This window comes from Hyperolius riggenbachi, chromosome 9, assembly GCF_040937935.1.
Source record: "Hyperolius riggenbachi isolate aHypRig1 chromosome 9, aHypRig1.pri, whole genome shotgun sequence".
NCBI classification, from domain to species: Eukaryota; Metazoa; Chordata; class Amphibia; order Anura; family Hyperoliidae; genus Hyperolius; species Hyperolius riggenbachi.
In genome coordinates, this window is record NC_090654.1 from 65,219,334 (window position 1) to 65,245,370 (window position 26,037).

Genomic DNA, 26,037 nt, shown 5'->3' on the forward strand with positions numbered 1-26,037 from the left:
CTTCTTGTGTTGCTAGCATCCAGTGAAATCACAAAGTCCTCTTCTTGTGCTGCTAGCATCCAGTGAAATCACAAAGTCCTCTTCTTGTGTTGCTAGCATCCAGTGAAATTGCAAAGTCCTCTTCTTGTGCTGCTAGCATCCAGTGAAAATCGCAAAGTCCTCTTCTTGTGCTGCTAGCATCCAGTGAAAATCGCAAAGTCCTCTTCTTGTGTTGCTAGCATCCAGTGAAAATCGCAAAGTCCTCTTCTTGTGCTGCTAGCATCCAGTGAAATCACAAAGTCCTCTTCTTGTGTTGCTAGCATCCAGTGAAATTGCAAAGTCCTCTTCTTGTGCTGCTAGCATCCAGTGAAAATCGCAAAGTCCTCTTCTTGTGTTGCCAGCATCCAGTGAAAATCGCAAAGTCCTCTTCTTGTGTTGCTAGCATCCAGTGAAAATCGCAAAGTCCTCTTCTTGTGCTGCTAGCATCCAGTGAAATCACAAAGTCCTCTTCTTGTGTTGCTAGCATCCAGTGAAATCACAAAGTCCTCTTCTTGTGCTGCTAGCATCCAGTGAAATCACAAAGTCCTCTTCTTGTGTTGCTAGCATCCAGTGAAATTGCAAAGTCCTCTTCTTGTGCTGCTAGCATCCAGTGAAAATCGCAAAGTCCTCTTCTTGTGTTGCTAGCATCCAGTGAAATCACAAAGTCCTCTTCTTGTGCTGCTAGCATCCAGTGAAATCACAAAGTCCTCTTCTTGTGCTGCTAGCATCCAGTGAAATCACAAAGTCCTCTTCTTGTGTTGCTAGCATCCAGTGAAATTGCAAAGTCCTCTTCTTGTGCTGCTAGCATCCAGTGAAAATCGCAAAGTCCTCTTCTTGTGCTGCTAGCATCCAGTGAAAATCGCAAAGTCCTCTTCTTGTGTTGCTAGCATCCAGTGAAAATCGCAAAGTCCTCTTCTTGTGCTGCTAGCATCCAGTGAAATCACAAAGTCCTCTTCTTGTGCTGCTAGCATCCAGTGAAAATCGCAAAGTCCTCTTCTTGTGCTGCTAGCATCCAGTGAAAATCGCAAAGTCCTCTTCTTGTGTTGCTAGCATCCAGTGAAAATCGCAAAGTCCTCTTCTTGTGCTGCTAGCATCCAGTGAAATCACAAAGTCCTCTTCTTGTGCTGCTAGCATCCAGTGAAATCACAAAGTCCTCTTCTTGTGCTGCTAGCATCCAGTGAAATCACAAAGTCCTCTTCTTGTGTTGCTAGCATCCAGTGAAAATCGCAAAGTCCTCTTCTTGTGTTGCTAGCATCCAGTGAAATCACAAAGTCCTCTTCTTGTGCTGCTAGCATCCAGTGAAAATCGCAAAGTCCTCTTCTTGTGTTGCTAGCATCCAGTGAAATCACAAAGTCCTCTTCTTGTGCTGCTAGCATCCAGTGAAAATCGCAAAGTCCTCTTCTTGTGTTGCTAGCATCCAGTGAAATTGCAAAGTCCTCTTCTTGTGTTGCTAGCATCCAGTGAAAATCGCAAAGTCCTCTTCTTGTGTTGCCAGCATCCAGTGAAAATCGCAAAGTCCTCTTCTTGTGTTGCTAGCATCCAGTGAAAATCGCAGTCGTCTTCTTGTGTTGCTAGCATCCAGTGAAATTGCAAATCAAAACTGAAATTGTTCATATTTAAAATCTATAAATACTGGTGATTATACAGTGCTCTTGTATGTGTTTGCCCTGTATAAATAATAGATGGTGATAATCTTCTATTCTGCTACAATATATGTATTTATAGTAGCTGCTTTTACAGGCATCATTCACACTAATTTGTTGTTTCTTGATAAGCATAAATAAAACCAGGCCTGCAACTACCTTTTTCTCTTTCTCCACCTTCTCTGCTGGCCAGAACTTACCCGCTAGATAAAAAGTTTTGAAGAATTATTCCTGTAGCTGCTTAAAACACAGCAACCCCCCTATACGAGCCTGTCCTAGTTCTGTGCTGGAAATATTCATGAAACAGAATAATGCACCTTCCCATGAATAAAACACAGCAGTTCCAGTTTCAGCAGCATGATGAAGATTCCGAGGCATTTATCCAATTCCTGAGCAGTGTGGCTACACTGCCACCTTGTGGGGGAAATGTACAAATGTCACCAGCCTAAGTTCCCATTCTATATACAACACAACTTACTCCAGGTTCCGTTTTGGTACAAAACCCAAGGTCGGCACTTCCATAGAGGAAAAGGGGGCAATTGCCTTGGGGGCCCCTCCTCCCCTCCACTATGGTGACCCATGACAGTGGGGATGTTGTGTGTTTACACTGTGTAGGAAAAGGAGCAGGTAAATAATGAGAACCCCAAAAATGTTTTTAGTGACGTGATGGGCACCTAATTATATTGTGTGATGGGGAGGGAGGGATTGGATCAGGCCTGGCAGCCGGCATCAGGGGCGATTAGGTTAGAAGGGCCTCCCAAGTTAACTTTGCTCTAAGGCACCATTGTAGCTAGAACCGGCCCTGAATAAACCTACTCGACTTTCGCACAGGCTGTGTTGTAATTTACTTTTTCTTTTATTGATATTTTTCTATCTCTTCCCTGCCCTCAGAAGTTGTACCAGGAAAACTTTTATGGCTGTAATTTGCTTATCAGAGAGGTTTACTATGTTCCGGACAAGGTACAGACAAGACAAAAGCTGTCACTTGCATACCTGAAAATTAACTCTTTCAGGCAGCAAAACAAAAACTGATAAACAACCTGGTTATACGTTTTGAAATGTACATACACCTGTTTATTTAATTATGTAACATATCACCTCAGGTACACCTTAAAGGAGCACTATGGCAAAAAATTGTAACATTTAAAATAAGTGCAAACATAGACAAATAAAAAGTATGTTTATTTCCAGAGTAAAATGAGCCATAAATTATTTTTCTCCTGTGTTGCTGTTACTTACAGTAGGTAGTTGAAATCTGACAGAAGCAACAGGTTTTGGACTAGTCCAGGGTTTCTTAAACTGGGTGCCGCGGCACCCTGGTGTGCCTCGAGCACTTGCCAGGGGTGCCTCGGCATGCATCCCAATCCTTTTAGGGATGCTGCTGAATAAGGGTCAGAACAGCATTTCAGTAGTTATTTTTGCCGAGGGGTGCCTTGAACCAAAATTTCAAAGCCATCAAGGGTGCCCTCACCCGAAAAACTTTGAGAACCACTGGACTAGTCCATCTCTTCATACGGGATTCTCAGCAAGGCCTTTATTCTTTATGAAGATATTCCCTAAAAAGGATTTAAACAATGATGCTGGCCAGCAGGGGCGTAACTAGGCCCCACCGGGCCACCCTGCAGAATTTCTGAGCGGGCCCCCCCCCCCTGGGGCCCGCTCGGGGCCGTTTTGTGGGGGTTGGAGGGGACGCAGCATGAGGGGAAAGCCATGCAGCAATTCGGCGGGGAGGGGGGAAGGTCCCCCCCCTCCCTCACCTCGGGGCTCTCCCCTCTGCGCTCCCCTCCGCCTTACATCTAAGTCCGGGCAGTGTCTGGGCAGCGGCGGGCAATCTTCGGGTGATCCGGATAGTAGTTATCCGGATGACACCCAGTACTGCTGTGGACGGCCGGAGAAGACGTCAGAAGGGTAAGCTTGATCCTCCGCCCAGCCCGCACAGCACAGCAGTACTGGGTGTCATCCGGATAACTACTATCCGGATCACCCGAAGATTGCCCGCCGCTGCCCAGACACTGCCCGGACTTAGATGTAAGGCGGAGGGGAGCGCAGAGGGGAGAGCCCCGAGGTGAGGGAGGGGGGGACCTTCCCCCCTCCCCGCCGAATTGCTGCATGGCTTTCCCCTCATGCTGCGTCCCCTCCAACCCCCACAAAACGGCCCCGAGCGGGCCCCAGGAGGGGGGCCGGGCCCCCCCCGCGGGTGCAGGGGCTGCAGGCCCTATTGTTACGCCAGTGCTGGCCAGCTTCCCTGCTCGCTACACCGTTTATTGGCAGTTGGACAGAGCAACTGCCATTCACTAAGTGCTTTTGAAAAGAAATAAATCACTGAGAATCCCCCCATGAAGAGATGGACTAGTCCAAAACCTGTCGCTTCTGTCAGATTTCTACTACCTACTGTAAGTGACAGCAATATAGGAGAAAAGTAATTTATGGCTCATTTTACTCTAGAAAAAAAAATACTTTTTATTACAAAAGAGACACCGAGAGCCCAATATAGTGTAGTATGCGGAGGGTAAGTTGGTACAATGAAAAAGTGAGAAAATAATACTCACAAACAAGGGTCACCGCTAAGGCAACCACTGTATAGGCAGGTGAGGAGATTAAAACTGTCCTCACTCAGGGTTAAGATGTCGCTCTCTGTAGAAAGGAAGAAAGATAGGGTTTGGGTCCCCCTTCCACCAAGGGTGGACGCTTATGAACTCATGGGTAAACAGAGGCGCCAGCAGGATAAAAACAATCGTTAAAAGTTTTAAAATATGCTGGGAGGCAGTGGTGGGCTTACCTCCAAAAAGCAGACTAGACAACTATTTGACATAAATAAATACTTTATTGGTATCCCAATAGACGCAACGCGTTTCACAGGTCAAAGCCCGCTTCATCAGGCAATAGGTAGGGGACAAAACAGTAGCCGTCTTACAACACGTGACCCCTACCTATTGCCTGATGAAGTGGGCTTTGACCTGCGAAACGCGTTGCATCCATTGGAGTACCAAAAAAGTATTTCTTTATGCCAAACAGTTGTTGTGGTGATATATTGGGGTGCTGATAATGTTAAGGATAATAACAGAACATATTTCTGTCCTTTTTCTGTCTACTGGGTAAAACCTCAGATGTGTATTGTGCTTGGGAGTAATTGGTCACCTGGCCAGAGTAAACTGAAGGATAATGTGAGTCTGCATGTAAATGTACATTACCTCTGCCCTCATTGTCCAGCAGGGGAAACTGTGTCTACTGCTAATTAGCTGCCAATTGAGGAAGAATAGGCTGGATGGCATGGCTTTTGAACTCGGAAGTCAGCCATTGTCCCATTATACAAAACAAGCCTACCAGACTCTTGGGGGCAGGGGAAGCTGACACCTGAAGGTTTGAAATTTACATGACAGCCGGCTGGAAGGGGTTGTGAAATCTCAGCAGACTTTACAAACTGAGACAGGAAAGCTTTGATGCTAGGAAATAATGTTGAGGAAGCCTTAATCAAGTTTTCACCTGGAGTTGAAAAGCCTCACTTCACAATCTTTTGATGTATAGACTTTTACCTGGGGAACTTGGACTAAGGAAGTCTTTTGTTGTGTGTGTGCTATAATACACTGTTCACATGTGGATGTTAGATCTCTGGAAATTGAATTATGTCTGAGATTTAATTAAACTAGTCCCCCGTCCAAACGGGCTTGCAGCCTCAAGGCAAATATTCCATTATAAAAAAACGGGACAGATACCTAAAATCAGTCCTCTATTGACGGTAGCTGCAGCTGGACTCCCGGCCCAAGCTAAGGGGCTCCTGGTCAAGCCAGAGCTGTGTCCGTCCACAAAAGTCCAAGTCTATCTGGATCCCTGTATTTTGGTAAGCAAATCGCTTTGTGAGTATCTTTGTAAACTCTTAATTTTGTAACCTTTTATTTTGTTTTTTGTAATCTTTTGTATATATTCTGTTCTGCATTGTTCCTCTTTTTTCTTGGAATATTAAATTATTATTTAATAAGCTTGACTTCTGCTGTACTAAACTAACACCCATAGCCTAGAGGAGACTGCAGTGTAGCTGTGTATAAATCCATGCCTAATTGTATGCTTGAGCAACACTACCATATGAAATTGTAATTGCATTGTGTGTATGGGGCACTTCTGCGCTCTACAGCCGAGTGGGAAGTCTAACAGTATCGTTCGGAACGACTGTTAGTGGTTTTGCTTCACTACAGTGTAAGATTGCAACTGTTTGTGTGTGCGTGGCGTTCTCGTATTCGGCCTAAGCGCAAAGCTGACCCAAATACGAAAACGCAGATTGCGTATTGAGCACTCGACAGCTGAGTGAACGTGTCTAGCAAACCGCTAGTGGTGGCAGTAAGGAGCTTTTGAGGGGTCACAGCCTTGTTTGTAGCTCGAATAAGGCTGCTCCCCGCTTGATCTGGTCAAACCCGCAGTCGGGAACCGTATACGCGGGCGTGCCGCGGGCCGGTTCCTGACAGTTGTCTAGTCTGCTTTTTGGAGGTAAGTCCACCATTGCCTTCCAGCATATTTTAAAACTTTTAACGATTGTTTTTATCCTGCTGGCGGCTCTGTTTACCCACGAGTTCATACTTTTTATTGCTTATGTTTGCACATATTTTACATTTTAAAAGCTCACCATTTTCTTCTGACAGTGATCCCTTCCAGTTCTGACAACATTTTGTCAGAACTGAAATATATCAGTTGCTTTTGGTTATATATCAGCTGCTGTCAGTTACAGCTGAGAGGAGAACTGATGTGTCCATGTTTCCCTATGGCTCAAGTGGACGATGTTACAGTTTAACTGTGTGCTGACCAGGAAGCGGTTATTGGGTAGTAAGGTCGACCCCGCGGTCGGCCTGAATACCGATCTACGAGACCGGGACAGTGGCGGTTAGCGGAGGTGACAGCGTGGGACAGTCGGCTGCTAGGGACTGGAGAAAGCCCCAGGTGAGTAAAGCTAATTTTTCTTTTTTCCCCTGATAACTCCTTTAAGTGCAGCCAATAACTCCTTCAGGCCCCCAAGTGCAGCAATTATTCACTCCCCTTTCTGCAGCCCAGTATTTCCCCGCCCCTTTCTTGTTAACTGTTGTGGCCAGGACTTTCTGACCTGGGTTTTCTTGGCATTTCCTTTATAAAGAAAGTGTCACTTACCACTGGGTAAATTGCTACAAATGGAAAGGTCACTAATAGTACACACATTGCTCAGTGTTGTCATTGATTCATGTATAAGTCGACTCCTATACTTTTATATAGTGAGTCAGACCTACATTTCTAGACTTATAGTTGAGTATGTACATGGTGAATATTATTCTTTTTTTATCTTCTATTTTTTTACTTCTCACTTTGCAATGTGTTGATTTTTTTTTTTTTTTTTACCGTTTTTGATAATATTCCTCTTTAGGGTGTGCTTAAAGAAAACCTGAACTGCAAATTAAAAGTCAAAATAAGCATACACAAGGCATACTTGCCTCCCGTGTAGTCTACTCCTCAATCTCTTTTTCCTCTCCTGAGTCCTGTTTGTCCACTGTGATCAATGGAATTCTCCATCCTCCATTTTGATAATGGCCATTACCTCATAACAGCTTCCTGGTCAGCACACAGTTAAACTGTAACATCGCGCACTTGAGCCATAGGGAAACATGGACACATCAGTTCTCCTCTCAGCTGTAACTGACAGCAACTGATGTATAACCAACAGCAACTGATATATTTCAGTTCTGAAAAAATGTTGTTAGAACTGGAAGGGATCACTGTCAGAAGAAAATGGTGAGCTTCTGAGAGGAACTGATGGCAAGGTGACTATGTAATGTTCATTTGAAGTTACCTCATGTGTTTATTTTAAATAATTTTACTCAGTACAGGTTCTCTTTAAAAATATTTTTTTTTTCATCTGAGAAATTAAGAAACACTGGGTAGAAATGAAGTCTACTATTTTATTGCATTATTTTATTTTTCAGAGTTTCCAAGAGGTAGGGACACCCCATGCTTACCAGTCAGTAGCTTGATCTGTGGTAAAGGCCGCTAAAATCCCTGCAAAAAGTAGGGCAGAGCACATAGTATAAAACAGACAATAGTATGGAGCATAGATACACGAGTAGGTCAACACACTGTAGAACCAGGACACCTAGCAACACAAATACTAATACATTTATTGTATAATGTGTAGTTTGAAATCTCACCAATACTGATGCATGTTCATTTGATATAACAGAAACAGGAAACACTAAGGCTGTTGCACATCTAATATTAGCTGTCCAATGTGGTACCAGCACCGCATCACAGCACAGAAATCAGCCTTCATATGACACTGCGCCACCGTGTGGCAAAAGGGTCATATGCATAGCGCCGCCCCCTGACTAGTTACATATTCCCTGCTGGGCAGGAAGTATGTCACTGGGATTACCCTCGGTCTGCGCATGCACGGTACGTCGCACTACACTTCCATCATGCACACTTACTGCGTCGCTCGTTGACTTGCATTACTGCATAATCTGTGCATTAGGCACAGATCATAAGGTAACGCAACGCACCCTTTACATCAGCATTGCACCAATTTGGATACTTCCGACGCATCGTGTCGCTGCATGTGAAGTGTGCAAGTCTCCTTAGATTCGCATGGCCCTTGCGGCGGGGATGTGGCAGGGAAGAGTAACATGGTGCGATGCAGCGTGCAAGGGGCCGAAAGGGAGGATCCTGCTCTTGTGAGCTTGCAATCTAGAGCAGGGGTGTCCAACTAAAATACAAATAGGCCAAAATTGAACACTGGAACCGAGTCGCGGGCCAACCTCAATGTCTGGCCACCTTGTAAAGTTTCCTGATGTGTAATGGCCCTCCTCCAACTCCTGTACAGTTCTTTGGTGTCTAGTGGCCCCCAACCTCCCCTGTACAGTTCCCTAGTGTTTAGTGCTTTCCCCACCTCCTCCATACTCAACATACTTCAGACTTCTTCAGACTGATGTCTTTGCGGGCCAGACAGTGAAGCATACCCAGGTGACAACCTGAAGTCCAATTGGACAGCAAGGTAACCTGATGTGAAATTTGATTGGAAACCAGTGAATTACTGCTTTCTGGCTTCCATATGGATGGGTGGTGCCAGCACTGCTATTCCATATGCGGGCCACCAATATTTAAAGATGTAGCTGACCGCATCTATCATTGATCAGTGATACATGTTGTGTGTGGGGGGCCGGTAAAAAAAGCCTCAGGGGGCCACATTCGGCCCGAGGGCCTTAGTTTGAGGACCACTGTTCTAGGGCTTCACCTCCAATATAGCTTCCCTGGTGCTAGAGTGGGCCAAACCTAATGCAAAGTGGGGAAACTCCTTGAGGGCCAAATTTAATGGCTCTGAGGGCCAGATTTGGCCCGCTGGCCAGAGTTTGACATGTATGATCTAGAGGTTGAGGAGGTGGAGACACTTTAAAAGACAAAGGGGTTCGCGGATGAGACTGTAAGCATCCAGTTCTTCTGTAGCTCTGACAAATTCTTAAAGTGATCCCGAGGTGAAAATAAACTGATGAGATAAACAATTGCATTTTTGCTCCCACACCTTAAAATGACTTTTTTTTTTAAGATTTCCCATGGTTTTACCGTATTTTCTATTTAAACATTTACAAAAAAGAATGAATGTTTTGTTGCCTCTGCTCAGTGGCAGCCTAATAAGTGTCCCAGAGTTAGAAAAAGGTCAATAGTTCATGTATTGTATCTCTCCCTCTGTCCTCAGAAGTCTCAGAAGTTGTATCCTGCCAGGAAAACTATAATGGTTTTAATTTACTTATCAGTGATGTTTACTTTATTCCCGACGAGCTATCAACAAGACAGAAGTTGTCACTTCCATGCCTAGAAATGGAATCTGTGAGGCAGCAAAATAAGACAAGTAAAACAGCCTGGTTATTAATATGTTTTACACTGTACATACGCATCATGTCACATGTCACCTCAGGTACACTTTAACTTATCTGAAGGTCTGAATATGTGATCGAAAATGCAACCGATCCGCGGAAAACGGGCCTTGCAAATGTGTTCCCTCCCTAATATTCAAGCGTGCTATACATTTTCACTGTAGCTGATTTGCAGTGCTTCCTGCATGTGAATTCTGATGTGGAATCACAGCCTATTGAAATAAAGGCTGCTTCCCAATCGCATGCGGGGGGGGGGGGGGGGGGGTAGTGCTTGCTGCAGTTTTCCACACATCGGGTCGAAATTCTCATAGCCATGCATGCCACTGATAGAGCGAATGGGACGCAAATCCACATTAGCACGGGCTACATGTTCGATTCTAAAACAGAAACGGCACCCTAGTGAAGACACAGCCTTACTGAAGTTTTGTGCCTGCACCCCAATATTCCATCAGACCGCAGGCATCTGCTCTGCCTCCCTGGAATCTATATGGCATTACTCTGAATGAGAGTCACACAGTGCAAAGTACCAGTTTGCATTAGGAGGGTCTGATTTCCGTCGGCGATATTGATCAGTGTAATAAGATAGGGCGGTTGGTGGTTTTGTACTCCGTGTCTCGGTGTCAGCAGCTTCTCAGATTCTCTAGTTGAACATTGATACATGTTTAGAGGTCACATTGAAGATTCTGCTATGCACAGGGCTGGACTTCATCAGCCAAGAACCACTGACAATTCCTCCTCGGTCCGCAGCTGAGTATCACATATAGATAAGTATCATCTGTACCATTACCTCTCTTAAGCTGTGTATCCACGCGACAATTTTACCGACGAGCGGCGTTTTTTTTTTTTGTTTTTTTTTTTTAGCGAAGAGCGGTTGTTTCCATGATCTCCCAACATGGGTACAGGCGCACGATCACGCAAACTTTAATTTAGTGCCGTGCGACGATAATGACTGTCACAGCGGATCGGATCTTTATAATCCCGAAAAACTCCTCGCAAAGTGCCGCAATCGCTTGACTTCTCTTCGTGCCTGACGTGTAACGTCTCATGAGATCGCGAGCAGGAAGAGGTGTGGCTTAACGACCGTCGTCAAGGGGACGTCGCTGGACCCGTTGGGTGGTGAGTATGTAGCTTTACACTTTCATAACCAACTGAAAGGTTGCTGCTGTATAAATTATTAGTAATCATCTGACCCCTGCAGGCTGCTTCCTCAGAGGAATTGTTTTATTAGTTCATAGATTGGATCAGGTGAAAATGTCCTGCCTGTAGATTTGTGCAGACACTTCCATCAAAATACCGTAATATTGCCTTTGTTTACCCAATGATAAGCTGCATCCAGAGGCATGACTACAAAACATAAGGCCTTATAACAATATTGTGATGATGACACCCCCAATCCTAGACACATTTCAGTGACAGTGCTTGCCTCTTCATGAAGGTGGATGAACATGGCAACGTACACTCAAATACAAAGCATAAAGTGCGGGGAGGCAGAGCTATCTGCCCCTGACAACTAAAGAGGCCCCAGCAAACCTGTGCTGAACAGTGGGTCTTCTAAACTTTCTATTAACCCTTTCCATCCTTTCCCCCGATATATACACCGACTGTGAGCTGGGCGCAGGGTGAACCAAATGATGGCTCTCCTTTGGCTCACCCTGCTGCTGCTCAAATTCCCAGTGGTGTTAAATACTATTCCTCCTCTGAGTCATAGCCTGAACCCTGAATTACCCTCATGCGGGGCGCGTAGTATAGCACTAGTGAGCCTGGCGCAGAGAGCTTAAACAACCTGCTTCGCCTTGTCCCCCCAGCACTTCATTTTCTCCAGGATGCTGGGGGTGATGAGGGTGATCGGCTTTAGGGATCCGGAGGCACATATAGAGGTGTTCGTTACCAGCATAGCACCATTAAAAAGCTAATAAGGTGGATGAAGGTGGGCCCCTAGTGGGGTCCTCTGGTCCAGGGGCCCTGGTGCGGTCGCAACCTCTGCATCCCCTATTGCTACGCCACTGCACACCCCATCATTCTAACCCAGACACTTATTTTAATCAGCCAGATTGATTCCTTCTTTGAGAAAACAGAGGAAAAGAGCTTTACTTCTATACACCATCTACACAGCTCCCAACTGTCCCTCTTTTGGAGGGAGAGTCCCTCTTTGGGATCTCAATCGTTCTGTCCCTCTTTCTTCCTCATGTGTCCCTCTTTCAGGACTGATGTGCAGATCTATGTAAATATGTATTTTTCTACTGAAAAATATGTTTAATTGATTCTAAACTTTATTCCCAACCTTTAAATTGATGTATTTCTTACTTTCAAATGTTAATATGAAGGAAAATGAACCAGGATAGAAAGGACCTGTGTGGTTTGAATTATAAAACAACATATGTTCCCTATGAAATCTTCATGGTATGTGTGACTAGGGGTGTGTCAGGGGCAGTGCCGTAGCTAAGGAGTTGTGGGCCCCGAGGCAAGTTTTACATTGGGGCCCCCCAAGCACATAACAATTGATACGGCGCACCAAAACCTGCCAATGCCAACTACAGTATCAGAGGTGCAAGAAGGGGAACAGCTTGTTAATGATTACCACTATTTAAAGTATCTATAAGTGATTATTATGAGCACAGGACCAATAGAAAGCTAATACTGGAGTTGAGTTAGGGCCCTTCAGGGCCCCTCTCGCCCAAGGGCCCCGATGCAGTCGCAACCTCTGTGGCTACGCCCCTGGTCAGGGGCATTGTTAGGGGTGTGGCTTAAGTGTCTCTTATCTCAAGAAATTGAGAGGTATGCATCTATGTTTACTTATTAGCCCAATTGCTGTTATGCTAGGTACACACTATGAGATTTCCTGGCAGATTTACAGTCAGATCGATTATTCCCAACATGTCCAATCTGATTTCCGATCGATTGCTGAGCATTTTCTGATCGATTTCCGGCCGTTCACTTCAATAGGAAATCGATAGGAAAATCCTCTGTGATCGATCGGAAATCAGATCGGACATGATGGAAATAATTGATCTGACGATAAATCTGCCAGAAAATGTCAGTGTGCACCTAGCATTAGAATTTGCCATGTCAAATTGTGGAGTTTAAGCTCCTATTTTGTGAATAGATTGCCCCCTGCTGTCTGCTTTAGTTGCTGCAGCTCAGCTGATCTCTATGTTCTCCTGGCCTAGATCCCCAGTTGAAAGAACTACTTCCAAAAATGCCACAGTTTGCATTCAGAAGGGGTAGGAATCTTGGTGATAACCTTGTCCATTCATTTTTGTTGACACTAGGGAGAAAAGTAAAAACCCCCAAAGGGAATGTACACATGTGGCCGATGCAAAGCATGCGTTACTGTTAACACACTACAGGTAAGACATTTAATGATTTACGAAATGGAAGATCATATGAAATCTTTGACTTCTATAACTGTGAAAGTGAGTGGGTTGTGCATGCCATACAATGCACCTGCCCAAAGATGTACATTGGTGAAACCACCAGACAGGTCAAGCAAAGAATTTTAGAACATCTGGGTAATATACATAATGAAAAAGAGGCACTGATTGCTCAACATTTCAAAGAAAAACATAATGAGGAGACCTCCTTTTTGAAATACTGGGTGATCCAGCAATGGGAGAAGGTGGAGACTTGCACCTCAAGCTCTGCCTATTGGAGGCAAAATGGATATATCGCCTTGGCACACTGTGTCCCCATATATTCTATTATCCTGATTTATGTTGTAAATAGTTATATGAACCATCCCTGTAAGTCCTTGTGAATTGATGTGCTTCACTAGATGTATACTAGCTCACCCTAATACTGTAAATACAGAAGTAGACAATAGAGGCAGGTGGGTATGATTTCTGTAGTCGCCTACCTGTAAAGGTGGCCATGTATCTTTCGACTTGGCGGACGATCGACCATCCGATTATTTAATTATTGATTTGGATAAAAATTGGTGCCGCCAAGAGCATGCCCGATCGATGAAATGACCAATTTCGGGTCAAAATTGGTTGCATTTCTCAATCAGACATGCTGCTAGATGTCAGGCCGTCGTAGTCGATTGGGTGTGCAGAGGTAATGACGAGCAAATGTGACAAAACCTCCAGCGCTGTCCCTCCTAATGTCAAACGTGCCCTCCGATGCCTGGTGCACTATACATGGGCACATGTGTAACGTCACACGCGCCCATGCTACTCTGGCACTGGCAACTACGTGGGGCACGTGTGTGTGGAATGCAGATAGAGCTCAGAGCAAGCGCCAGACATGAACAGATAAAGTATAGTGCACCTGGTGAGGGCACAATTGACATTAGAGGGGATAGCTTTGTGCCGGCGAGGTGGCAGATGCTGCGTCACAAGGCCTATTCCTGATTGATTTCAGCATTAAATGGATCAGGATTAGGCTTGTGGTGTATGGGCAGCTGACAGATCTCTCTCTGATCTGATTTGATCAGAGAGAGATTCGTCTCTTGGTCAAATCAACCCATCATCGCTAGACGGACGGGTACCTTTTTGCATAATATGATGTGGGGGGAAGGGCGTGGTCTGATATCCCCAATCCTGCATGATTTGATTGTAAATATTTCTAGATATTAACAGTATCCCCTTCTGCATTTATTGTCATCCCCTTCATTGGAAAAGTAATCTAATAACTATAACCTCAGTCTAATGATTGCTGTATATAGAATATAAAAACCCTTATATGGAAACTACCGTATATACTCGCAAGAAGGCGAATTTTTGACCCCCAAAAAGTGGGTCAAAAGTTGGGGGGTTGGCTTGCTTGCGATCATGTGGTAGAAATCTCCCCCCGCTCCCCCCACGGCCGCCGCTGCTATTACCTTAGCTCGGCGCCGCTTCAATTCCCCTGTCCTGCTCGTAATTCACAGCAGCGCGCCCCCCGGCGGCTGCTGTGATGAGGGAGGGAGCCGTAGAGAGAGAGCGGTTCCCATAGTAACAGCAATACACATCGACGCTACATGAAGCCGCTCTCTCTACGGCTTCCTCCCTCATAACAGCAGCCGCCGGGGGCGCGCTGCTGTGAATTACGAGCAGGAAAGGGGAATAGAAGCGGCGCCGAGCTAAGGTAATAGCAGCGGCGGCCATGGGGGGAGGGGGGGTGCACTACCCACCTATACTGGGCACTATACTAGCTATACTGGGCACTATACTAGCTGTACTGGGGCACTACCTACCTATACTGGGCACTATACTAGCTATTTTGGAGCACTACCTACTAGGTCTGAAAGATAAATCGAATTCAAACCAAAATCGCAATCAACAAGTTCACAATTTCGGAATCGTCAAAGTGGAGAATATCGCGACAGTTCCACAAGGGGGGAAATTTGAAGACACTGCTTCAAACTTCCAAGTGGCCCGCAGTGTCAGTCATACCTTCCGCAGGAGTCCAACGCTTTCTATCCTCTCTTGCCGTCTGCTGGCTCTTGTGCACGGCATACTTCCTGGTTCCTGTATGTCACATGACATACAGGAAGTAGGCCATGCATTAGAGCCTGCAGGAGGCGAACTGGATAGACTGGCATCGCTAAGCTCGTGCTGGAAGGTATGTCCAGCACTGCCGCAGCTTAGGGGTCAGAGCGTGCACAGAGACAAAAAGGGGCACAAAGAGAGAGACAAAGGTAGCAAGACAGAGAGAGGCCCAGAGGGGGCAGAGAGGGACACAAAGGGGGCAAAAAAGACACAGAGGGGACACAGAAAAAGGGGAGCACAAAAGGGACACAGAGAGAGAGAGACAAAGGGGGCACAAAGACACCGAGAGTGCACAAAGAGAGATGGGACAGAGAGATACAGAGGGGGAACAAAGCTTAATTTGAAGGAAAAAGTGAATCGAATCGAAATCGTGATTTGCAACAGAAATCGCTCAATTAAATGTTTTCCTAAAAACTTTCAGGCCTACTACCTACCCATATTGGGCACTATACTAGCTATACTGGGGCACTACCTACCCATACTGGGCACTATACTAGCTGTACTGGGGCACTATACTAGCTATACTGGTGCACTACCTACCCATACTGGGCACTATACTAGCTATACTGGGAACTATACTAGCTATACTGGGGAACTACCTACCCATACTGGGCACTATACTGGCTATACTGGGCATGATACTAGCTATACTGGGCACTATACTGGGGCAGTACCTACCCATACTGGGCACGATACTAGCTATACTGGGCACTATACTAGCTATACTGGGCACTATACTAGCCATACTGGGGCACTATACTAGCCATACTGAGCACTATGCTAGCTATACTGGGGCACTATACTAGCTATACTGGGCACTATACTAGCTATACTGGGCACTATACTAGCTATACTGGACACTACCTACCCATACTGGGCACTTTACTAGCTATACTGGGCCCGATCAGGCAGAAGAATTGAAACAAAGACTCCTCATTCGAGGATACGAAGCAAAAAATCTTGATCTGGCCATTAATAGGGCCCTTGGTAAGGAAAGATCAGACCTTATCAAGAGGAGAAGGCGAGATAGCACAACTAAACAGTCAGGGGTTTTCTCGTTTGACTTTTCCCCTATGGCCAATCAAATTAAATGGGCCTTCAGTAGAAATTGGTCTCTCCTCTTGGAGGACCCGACTCTTAAAAGTATTCTACCTTCTCAACCCCTAATCACCTTTAAGAAAGCACCAACTATTGGTGATCTTTTGGTGCACAGTGATTTTCACGAGCATCCACAACGCACTTGGCTGAGCGATTTTGCCTCCATAGGCAATCATAGATGCGGCTTCTGTAAAGCCTGCCGGTTCATGAGAACTGGCAAGTCTTTTACTTTAGGCCCAGTGCAACACAACATCACATTTTTTGCCACTTGTAGAACAAAATTTGTTGTGTACGCTCTGTGGTGCCCATGCCACAGATTCTACATTGGCAAAACCACCAGGATGGTGAAGGAACGCATCCTGGAGCACATATGCTTGCTTCCTAAAAACAAAGGATGCCCAAGGATTGTTGAACACATGTCACCTGTTCACCAAAGCAATCCCAATCTCTTGTCATTTGCTTGCATTGAGTCCTGTGATGCCCCCCGTAGAGGAGGCGACAGGAAAAAATTATTGCTCAGACAAGAGGCGCATTGGATCCTACGCACTGATGCAATGGGTTCTTTGGGTCTTAACGACTATGTAGATCTGGCCTGTTTTCTTGACCCCTGATCATTCTTTCAGGGGTTCTTTGTGCTCCTTATATGAACCCCTGTACATTCTCCCTAGGCCGCTTCTTGTTGCCCTTACAATCCTTCAGCGGTTCTTTATCCTCTATTTTTTATCTATATTCCTTTTACCAACATTAAGCGATGGTTTTTAATGGAATCATATTAAATTAAAATTAAAATTAGTGAACCAATAAATTTGTTCTATTAAGGAGGATGGGCCGCTTCAGAGATTGTCTGTCTCTCTCCACTTGGTGGCCGTTCTGCGATCTGCAGCCTCTCTTCTACTTGGTGTATCCAAGCACCCCTTCCCTCTTTCTTCCCTTCTTCATCCTTTTTATTCCCCACTCACACCTCACCACCTTCCACTCTTTTCTTCTTGGGTATCACTTGTCATCCTCCTCTTCCCCTCCCTGGCTCTGCCTTACCCTGCAGCTCAGCATTGACGCATTGTGCTTCAGTCCTTGGTGGAAATGGTCCACCCATCCATTTGGAGTGCATCCACTACTAGCTGCCTCCCCTCGATGTCTCCATCTGTTTTGGCAACACCGAGGTTGTTATGGTTTTTATTTGGCACGCGATTTGAGCGCGTCACAGCAGCTCCGTGTGCCGAAAAGGCTGATGTGGGTTGGGATTAGTTAGCGTGCACGCACGTCACTTTGACGCGTGCACGCGACTGTCCATGCGGTATAGTTCCCGCCCCCACCAGTGACGCTTACGAGCTAACCTGCGTGAGCGGACGTCACCTTGACGCGTACATGCGACTGCGCATGCGTCACTTCATGCGTCCCACGATACTCAGCTGGGGATTGGCCAATTTTGGCCAGCAGTTCCAGAAGGGGCGGATCCAACTGCGGCGGACCGGAAGTATACTTCCAACACGCTTTATATGCCCCGCCGCTCTTCCAGCATTTGTTGCACCTGCACCTTAGAGAAAGCTTGGCGTAAGCCACGCGAAACGGTCGTCGGGCCGTGCACCCTCTGGCACCCACCACCGCTACCTCCCACCCACACCCAGGTACCAAGTTAGACACATTTTTTGGCACTACCGCCACTGTTTGCCATTATGCTTGGATGTTATGCTCTGCTATGTTCATCATGACCATCTTTTTTATGCCACTGTCTACAAATTGTTGCTGTATTAAACACTATAGTGCCGGATCTTCTCCATGCTACTTTTTTGTTGAACCTGCTGCTCTGCATCTGTCCTGAGCACATAGTGTTCTGGGTGTTTATTACCTACCTACCCCGAGTGCCCGCCAACTCTCCCTCAATTTTTGCACTATACTGGGCACGATACTAGCTATACTGGGCACTATACTAGCTATACTGGGGCAGTACCTACCCATACTGGGCACGATACTAGCTATACTGGGCACTATACTAGCTATACTGGGCACTATACTAGCTATACTGGGCACTATACTAGCCATACTGGGGCACTATACTAGCCATACTGAGCACTATGCTAGCTATACTGGGGCACTATACTAGCTATACTGGGCACTATACTAGCTATACTGGGCACTATACTAGCTATACTGGACACTACCTACCCATACTGGGCACTTTACTAGCTATACTGGGCCCGATACTAGCCATACTGGGCACTTTACTAGCTATACTGGGCACTATACTAGCTATACTGGGCACTATACTAGCTATACTGGGCACTATACTAGCTATACTGGACACTACCTACCCATACTGGGCACTATACTAGCTATACTGGGGCACTACCTACCCATACTGGGCACTATACTAGCTATACTGGGCACTATACTAGCTATACTGGGCACTCTACTAGCTATACTGGACACTACCTACCCATACTGGGCACTTTACTAGCCATACTGGGCACTTTACTAGCTATACTGGGCACTACCTACCCATACTGGGCACTATACTAGCTATACTGGGCACTTTACTAGCTATACTGAGGCACCACCTACCCATACTGGGCACTATACTAGCTATACCGGGACATACTGAGGGGATCACGCGGCCAGCATTTCCTACCCCCGGCTTATATGAGGGTCAATCATTTTTACTGTTTTTTCATGTAAAAGTTGGGGGGTCGGCTTATATGCGGGTCGGCTTGCTTGCGAGTATATACGGTAATCTAAATGAAGGGTTACCTCCATCCCTGTAATTCTGGGTAACTGTCCTCTTTATTATGAGTGAACCAATACTATCTTCGCAGAATGTGCGGTACATAGGGTAACTTTTATAGTTATACTGAATGATCAGGGTGCAGCTTGTGAGGGTTTCATATATACGGTACAATTTATAATCCTTAGCGTGCCGTTTGATTTAAATGTGATATACCATATATTCTGGCGTATAAGACAACTGGGAGTATAAGACTACCCCCAACTTTTCCAGTTAAAATATAGAGTTTAGGATATACTCGCCATATAAGACTACCCCTCTTCCAACGCACACTAAATAAAAATTAAAAAAACATATACTTGTGCTATGTATGAACCCGTTACTGGTGCTGTACTGTATGTGGTACCCAGTATATAACAGTATATAGGCGATTGACTGGTTGGATTAGTCAACTCTCCTCCTCTCCCTGTTTATCAGTGATATGGAAGAATAGATCGCGCTGTGCCCATAAAACACGCCTCTTTCACCCTTCTGGCCCACCCTTATATCCTATTTACTTCCTTCTCTGCCTCTCAGATCTCGCACATGTGCGCCTGTGCTGCTCCACTACAGTCCTCAGCAGCGAGATCTGAGAGGCGGTAACAGGATCAAGTGTATCAATCGGCATAAATGACACCCGGCGTATAAGACGACCCCTGAATTTTTGAAAAGATTTACAAGGGTAAAAAAGTAGTCTTATACGCCAGAATATACAGTAATAGTTTTTGTGAGGTTAATATGACACACACATATGGAGAGACTAGTGCTTCCATGTTGACAAGAGTAACAAAGGCTGTGATAGGCCAGTTAAAGGAAGGTGGATAGTGATTGGACTAGTGTATGTTGCTTGTTCCCGCCCACGGAAAAATCGGCACAAATATCCCTCTCTGATTGAATCTGATCATATAGGGAGCTGTTACTTGGCCACACACTGCAGACAGATTTCCAATAGATGTCAGCACCACTGCATACACCTGCAGGCCTCCCAAGATGCAATGTGTCCCTTCTCTGGGCCCGTGGTTAGTGTTGCAGAATGACCTGCCATGTTGGCACGACTCCTTGCCTCTTCCTGTGTCCGGAATCTTTTTAGGGGTGCCTTTACCATGTGAGACCTGGCGCATGCAGTAATGTCAGTACATGCAACAGTGTCCCATGGTACAGGCCCCGGGGGGGGGGATGGAGAAAGACATGGGACCCAGGAGGCAAGGAGTTGCGTCTGTGTGACAGGTGGGCCTGGGGGAAGCACATGCACTTAAGGGGCGACCAGCCGGGGATCTGCCGGTCATCTGGAAATCGAACGCTGTTCCTGCTGCACATACTATTGAGCCCTTTTGAGATTTTACCAGCATGCCGGATTGATCGTATCAGCAGGTAATCAATCGAATGATTAATTGGGTGGCCACATTGCGGCATCGATCGCTACCAGATATGATCCTTATAACTGAATGGGTTGGATATCGATGCTGAAAAAAGTAATGCATGGGCACCCATAGAACTGGGGCCTACAGGACATAAGCTGCAGTAAACAGATTATTATTGGGCTGGCTGTGTCCTGAGCTGTATTTACTATGAAGAGGGAAACAGGTTTATGATCTGCAATCTGCTCTGCATGAGATAGTACTGGGGGGACTCCTGACGTTGCATTCCTGGGTTAATCGGAACACGTAATTGGCGCTTCGGGCACCGTTTACAGGAACAGCCGTGGCCGGGTCACGCTCCGCTCTCTGCTGAAGAATAGAAAGTGACTTTCAGAAGTCTTTGAGAATTTTCTTTCCACCTGGAGAGCTTTAATTACACATATGGAAGCCATTCCCCTACTTACGTGACCTCTGCGGCAGAGGCTTTGAACCAGCGCTGAATGGCAAAGATTGGGATGGAAATGCCAGCGATAAGCTGCTTTAATTGAAACATTTGATATTTTTTCTTTTAGTGCTTTGGAAGTTTGAGTGGAGATGGACAGTAATCCTCTGTTAATGGCCTGTGTGGTCGCCTCCTGCTGCGAGCGCTCTATATAATATTGTGGAATATACTGAGCCTCTTTACCATCAGTGTAATACACGGGTAGAGCTAGTAGAGTCAGGGGGTAGCTTGAATTCAGTGAGCCCCCAGAAAACGAGGCAGGTCATTATGGCGCGCGCTCTTTCCCACGCTGCACCAGATCTGGGCCCCGCCATAGCAGTGTAATTCGGGTGCCAGCGATAAAGTAATTAAAGAAAACCTGAACTGAAAATTAAAAGTCAAAATAAACATACACAAGTCATACTTACCTCCTGTGTAGTCTACTCCTCAACCTATTTTTCCTCTCCTGCGTCCTGTTTGTCCACTGTGATCAATGGAATTCTCCGTCCGCCATTTTGAAAATGGCCATTACCCCATAACCGCTTCCTGGTCAGCACACTGTTAAACTGTAACATTGCCCACTTGAGCCATAGGGAAACATGCACACATCAGTTCTCCTCTCAGCTGTAACTGACAGCAACTGATATATAACTGACAGCAACTGATATATTTCAGTTCTGACAAAATGTTGTCAGAACTGGAAGGGATCACTGTAAGAAGAAAATGGTGAGCTTCTGAGAGGAACTGATGGCAAGGTAACAATGTAATGTTCATTTGAAGTTACCTCATTTGTTTATTTTAAATAATTTTACTCAGTACAGGTTCTCTTTAACGGCGCCCGGAATTTCATCAGCAGCAGGGCGAGCAGTCATTCAGTTTCTGCTGCACCAAAGCGATTTGGCAACAAAATGGAATGTACGTCCCAGAAGAAAACTTTAGACAACAATATTGGGGCAGCAGTGGCGAAGCTAAGGAGCTCTGGGCCCAAGTGCAAGTTTTACATTGGGCCCCCTCGAGCTCTCCATACATAACAAATGATATGGCACACCAAAACCTGCCAAGGACATCTACAATATTAGCGGTGCAAGCAGGGGATGGGGAACAGCTTGTTAAAGTGAACCCGAGGTGAAAATAAACTGATGAGATGAACAATTATATTTATCCTCATACTCCTTAAAATGACTTTTTAAGACATCCCAGGATTTTATTTTATATTTAAACATTTAGAAAGTCGATTGAATGTTTTGTTGTCTCTGCTCAGTTGCAGTCTATTAAGTGTCACTAAATGAAAATACATGAACTATATTGACCCTTTCTCTCTCCATCTGCTCTCAGAAATATGTAGAAAATGTATTTTGTTACAAAAAACTTTTATGGCTGTAATTTGCTTATCAGTGATGTTTACTATATTCCTGACAAGCTCCTGACAAGACAGAAACTGTCATTTCCAGCCTTAAAAATTAACTATTTCAGGCAGCAAAATAAAACAAGTAAAACTCCCTGGTTATTAATATTTTTAGTACTGTACATACACATGTTTATCTCATCATGTCACATCGGGTACACTTTAATGATAACTACTATTCAAAGCACCTATAGAAGGGATAATTATCAGCACAGGACCAATAAAGAGCTAATATTGCTGTTGAGGGAGGGCCCCTAGTGGCCCCCTCTGGCCAATGGGCCCAAATGCGGTTGCAACCTTTGCATCCCCTTCTGCTACTCCACTGTTAGGCATCCTTTGTGACCCACAAGATATTTGTATTCGGTAGTCTTTGTGCCACCTCACCCCCAGATATTAGCCTTTGTGCAACAATCCCCCTTCCCAATATTTTAAACAAAAGAATAATCAGGGTCAACACCCTACTATAATGGACCGTAGCTAAGGATATGAATTGTCCAAAGTCCAAAATGTGTTAGTAGTTGCTGTCAGCGCAGATCTCACTAAGAATAACAGCTCAATTATTTATCAACTCACCGGCAGATTTCAATTCCCTCCATGCACTGATTGTAAGGTGATATCCATTGCTGATAAAAACATGAAGGCTCGCCATCGACAAACAACCCACATTATAAGTTTTTTTTTATGAGCACCAGAATAATCTGAAAACCACAGGAATATTCTTCAAACACGATCAGTCTGGATCATCAGAGGTTCTGAATGGCATACAAGCGTGGCCACATCCAGGAGTTGTCATCTCAGAGTACTAGCATATAAGAGACATATACAGTATATCAGTGTAGACTGCTTATCACCCAATGATGTAACAGAGTAACCAAGCAGCTCAGGGTGACCCAAACTACTAGGAATGTATAGGGGGATAAAAGGAACCAAAAAGCCCTCCTACTAAAAAAGCAAAGCTTGGTGTCATTGCCTTCTTAAAACAGAAGGAAATTTGCAATAATTCAGTTATAAGTGAACATTTCTGGATGCTTGCTTGGCTTAACAAGGGCGAAAAGGGATAATTTGCATATTTAGTAGTAGTGCATTGTGGGTGACCACAAATGTTCACTTATAACTGAATTATTGCAAATCTCCTTCTGTTTTAAGAAGGCAATTACACCAAGCTTTGCTTTTTTAGTAGGAGGGCTTTTTGGTTCCTTTTATCCCCTTATACATTCCTAGTAGTTTGGGTCACCCTGAGCTGCTTGGTTACTCTGTTGTACTCGTCCAAGCCCTATTTCATACAGCCTTATCAATCCCTGCCATGTACTGATGAGGACCAAAAGTCCAAAACAGGCTGTCTACATGTGGGTTTGATATGGCTGTGTAAAACTTAAAGCTATAGGCTTGCTATACACCAGTGGTTCTGGATGCTTGCTTGGCTTAACAAGGGCGAAAAGGGATAATTTGCATATTTAGTAGTAGTGCATTGTGGGTAACCACAAATTTTCACTTATAACTGAATTATTGCAAATTTCCTTCTGTTTTAAGAAGGCAATTACACCAATGATGTAAGTTTGTGAAACCAGTCGTGAAGGAGACAGGCGGCACCACTGACTTTTTCCTCCCTGGGAGCTAACATACAAATGTACTACTAGCATATAAGAGACATAGGCAGTATCTCAGTGTAGACTGCTTTTTATTGTATCAATGTTTGAAATGGTAAACGGGGGAAAACATAAAGGTAAAATAGTATAAAACTTACATAAGGGGCTTAAGTTCACAGTAGCACGTTTGTATGTTAGCTCACAGTGCGGAAGAGGTCAGTGGTGCCACCCATCTCCTCCCTGACTGGTTTCGCAAACTTGCATCATCGAGGTAAGCAGTCTATATTGAGATATATATCTCTTATATGCTACAGCAACACTCTCACCTGCCTTGTCTGCTGTCCTCCATTGCCATTCCCTCCTCAAATACAGAGTGAAAAGCAGGAGGAAAAGAAAGAAAGCGAAAGATAAAGAAGCACTTTTTCTCATTGGCGCTCATAGAGGCCTATTTATTGCAGAGGCATTAAAAATGCCAACTGTCAGTTTCCATTTTGAACGAAAAAATTGCCAGCGCAGGATTTATAAAGACACAATAGGGCACATTGCTTGTGTCACATCACATCCCTTTGCAAGAATTGCTTTGCTATCATAAAGGTGGCTGCTCTACTACAGTTCATTATTTATTTAGATTTTAGCCCTGCATTAAACACACTACATCTGCTGTCTCAACATACCTTTGTACAGGAAGATCTGTTAGCTGTCCCCAACCTCCATCACAGCTGGGGGGGGGGGGGGGCAGTCCTGTACATAATTGCAGAGCGGCAAGGGAGTGGAGTGCTATACATTACCTGCTCCCGGCAGCAATACAGTTCCTCTTCACTTCCTCTTCAATTTGCAGGTGCCATGCAGCCAGCCAATCACCATGCGGCTTCATGTCATGTGTAAACTGTATGGGACAAGAAGGTGCCCTGTATCCCCATTGAGAGGAGCTAATGTATAACGTTATGCTCAGCTGTGCATTTACTATGAGGTGATCATTGCAAGCATAGTTTCAATTAAGAATTTATATAGCAGATGAAAAAGGACCCTCTGGTTCAATGGCCCAGATGTAGTGGCAACCTCTGCATCCCTATTGCAACACCAGTGCATTTAGGAAAGACTGTACAAGTCCACCTTGTCCTAGCAGATGATACGTTATTATGCTCATTTTGTTGGGAGCTATATCGGCAGCTGCAAAAGCTCACCACATACTGTATATAGATGAGACGAATGTGAATATTGCCTACAATGCTGCCAATTTCTAGTACAATTAGATTTCCTGGCTGGTTTTACTGTTTCCTATGTTTGTGTAGGGACAACAACATATTACATGATGCTTTACAGAGTACATCAGCCAGCTGGCAGCAATAACTATCCCTCTGCAGGGCTCACTAACTGCTATAGTCTGGGGACAGTTGGGGGAGAAGCTTTTTAAAGAACAACTATCAAAGAAATGTTCTTCTTAAAATCCCACATACTTATAGAGGTTTTAGGGCCTGTTCTGACTTAGGCGATCAGCGCAAATTGCTGAACTGCTGAACTGAATATACCCTGGAGTGGTGCTGTTTATATGGGGAGATATTTCCCTCTTTCCGATTTGTATCTATGTTATGCCTGCCCATAGCACATTCCTAGTGGTTGAGTGCGACACATACTTGCATTTATATGCGAATCGCTGAACTGCTAGCGCTTTTTAAAGCGCTAGCGCAACATTAACGATATGGCAGGGATCTCACTTAATGCGATTGCCAGCGATCGCGGGCGATTCACAATTAGCGGCAGTCGCAAAACAAATTGCATGTAGCATTTTACTGCGGCTCTGGAGTGATTGCGATAAAGTGCTTAAAAAGCGCTGATCACGATCGCTCAGGAATCGCGAGAGTGTACAGTGATTTTTCCGCACTAATCGTGGTAAAAATCCCTTGCGCAATTTACAAGTGTGAATGGGCCCTCAGCCAGCCACACTAGAAAGATTTTCAGAGATCTCTCAGCACAGCTTGTGTGAAAAAATGCCTTGTTTATCAGCTGTCTGTAACAACTTGTGTCGGCATCGGGGGAGGTTGAGCTGAACTGTAACCTGGCTGTAAACTGTTTACTTTACATTGTTTGGCAGAGAGAGACTCACACAGAACACAGAGCGGCAGCTGAGGATTTTTTTACACACATTTGAAGCTATAGTTCTGCTTTCTATCCTCCTGAACAGATACCAGTCACAGTATTACAGACAGTGAAGATTATTTCTGTATGCTGGATGATCTGGACACAGTCCTCCATAGTAATGCACAAAATGAAACCTGTTCTCTGTAAATGTCATATTGTCTTCGCATAAAACATGAAAAGATGAAAAAAAGCCTTTGTATTGCTAT

General features: G+C 45.0%; 1 long non-coding RNA gene across 2 annotated transcripts in view; it reads left to right on the forward strand.

Annotated features, from left to right (window-relative positions):
* Positions 1-12,885, forward strand: part of LOC137532459 (uncharacterized) — a 310,063-nt gene extending 297,178 nt beyond the window's left edge. For both annotated transcript variants that reach the window (XR_011023935.1, XR_011023936.1), the window contains one exon: positions 12,808-12,885. This is a non-coding gene — a long non-coding RNA (uncharacterized lncRNA). The remainder of the gene's footprint in view (positions 1-12,807) is intronic.
* Positions 12,886-26,037: the final 13,152 nt, after the last annotated feature.